The sequence below is a fragment of the Phyllobates terribilis genome, unplaced genomic scaffold (genome assembly GCF_046119375.1).
Source record: "Phyllobates terribilis strain yellow unplaced genomic scaffold, ASM4611937v1 Scaffold_1653__1_contigs__length_236462, whole genome shotgun sequence".
NCBI classification, from domain to species: domain Eukaryota; kingdom Metazoa; phylum Chordata; class Amphibia; order Anura; family Dendrobatidae; genus Phyllobates; species Phyllobates terribilis.
This window is the reverse complement of record NW_027364413.1, coordinates 89,200-91,902: the sequence shown is the minus strand read 5'-3', so window position 1 is coordinate 91,902 and position 2,703 is coordinate 89,200.

Here is a 2,703-nt window from a genome sequence, read left to right as displayed (position 1 = left end):
CTCGGGGTACAGGATAATGACACTCGGAGTACAGGATAATGACACTCAGGGATCAGGATAATGACACTTGGGGTACAGGATAATGACACTCGGGGTACAGGATAATGACACTGACACTCGGGGTGCAGGATAATGACACTTGGGGTACAGGATAATGACACTTGGTGTACAGGATAATGACACTGGGGGTACAGGATAATGACACTCAGGGTACAGGATAATGACACTGACACTCGGGGTACAGGATAATGACACTGACACTGGGGGAACAGGATAATGACACTCTGGGTACAGGATAATGACACTGACACTGGGGGTACAGGATAATGACACTCGGGGTACAGGATAATGACACTCGGGGTACAGGATAATGACACTGACACTCGGGGTACAGGATAATGACACTTGGTGTACAGGATAATGACACTCGGGGTACAGGATAATGACACTGACACTGGGGTACAGAATAATGAAACTCGGGGAACAGGATAATGACACTCGGGGTACAGGATAATGACACTCGGGGTATAGGATAATGACACTGACACACGGGGTACAGGATAATGACACTGGGGGTACAGGATAATGACACTGACACTCGGGGTGCAGGATAATGACACTTGGTGTTCAGGATAATGACACTCGGGGTACAGGATAATGACACTCGGGGTACAGGATAATGACACTCGGGGTACAGGATAATGACACTGACACTCGGGGTACAGGATAATGACACTCGTGGTACCGGATAATGACACTCGGGGTACAGGATAATGACACTGACACTGGGGTACAGAATAATGACACTCGGGGTACAGGATAATGACACTGACACTCGGGGTACAGGATAATGACACTCGGGGTACAGAATAATGACATTCAGGGTACAGGATAATGACACTGATACTCGGGGTACAGGATAATGACATTTTGTGTACAGGATAATGACACTAGGGGTACAGGATAATGACACTTGGTGTACAGGATAATGACACTCGGGGCATAGGATAATGACACTCGGGGTACAGGATAATAACACTCAGGGTACAGGATAATGACACTGACACTCGGGGTACAGGATAATGACACTCGGGGTACAGGATAATGACACTCGGGGTACAGGATAATGACACTGGGGGTACAGGATAATGACACTCGGGGTACAGGATAATGACACTGGGGGTACAGGATAATGACACTCGGGGTACAGGATAATGACACTGGGGGTACAGGATAATGACACTCGGGCTACAGGATAATGACACTGGGGGTACAGGATAATGACACTTGATGTACAGGATAATGACACTCTGGGTACAGGATAATGACACTCGGGGTACAGGATAATGACGCTCGGGGTACAGGATAATGACACTGACACTCGGGGTACAGGATAATGACACTGACACTCGGGGTACAGGATAATGACACTCGGGGCACAGGATAATGACACTGACACTCGGGGCACAGGATAATGACACTGACACTCGGGGTACAGGATAATGACACTCGGGGCACAGGATAATGACACTGACACTGGGGGAACAGGATAATGACACTCAGGGTACAGAATAATCTCGCTTGGTGTACAGGATAATGACACTCGGGGTACAGGATAATGACACTGGGGGTACAGGATAATGACACTCGAGGTACAGGATAATGACACTCGGGGTACAGGATAATGACACTGACACTCGGGGTACAGGATAATGACACTCTTGATACAGGATAATGACACTCGGAGTACAGGATAATGACACTGACACTCGGGGTACAGGATAATGACACTGACACTCGGGGTACAGGATAATGATACTTGGTGTACAGGATAATGACACTCGGGGTACAGGATAATGACACTCGGGGTACAGGATAATGACACTGACACTCGGCGCGGTACAGGATAATGACACTGACACTCAGGGTACAGGATAATGACACTCAGGGTACAGGATAATTACACTGACACTCGGGGTACAGGAAAATGACACTCGGGGTACAGGATAATGACACTGACACTCGGGGTACAGGCTAATGACACTGACACTCGGGGTACAGGATAATGACACTCGGGGCATAGGATAATGACACTGACACTCGGGGTACAGGATAATGACACTCGGAGTACAGGATAATGACACTGACACTCGGGGTACAGGATAATGACACTGACACTCGGGGTACAGGATAATGACACTCAGGGTAGAGGATAATGACACTGACACTCGGGGTACAGGATAATGACACTGATACTCGGGGTACAGGATAATGACACTCGGGGTACAGAATAATGACACTGACACTGGGGGAGCAGGATAATGACACTGACACTGGGGGTACAGGATAATGACACTGGGGGTACAGGAGAATGACACTGACACTGGGGGTACAGGATAATGACACTCAGGGTACAGGATAATGACACTCGGGGTACAGGATAATGACACTCAGGGAACAGGATAATGACATTTGGGGTACAGGATAATGACACTCGGGGTACAGGATAATGACACTTGGTGTACAGGATAATGACACTCGGGGTACAGGATAATGACACTCGGGGTACAGGATAATGACAGTCGGGGTACAGGATAATGACACTAAGGGAACAGGATAATGACACTCAGGAAACAGGATAATGACACTCGGGGTACAGGATAATGACACTTGGTGTTCAGGATAATGACACTCGGCGTACAG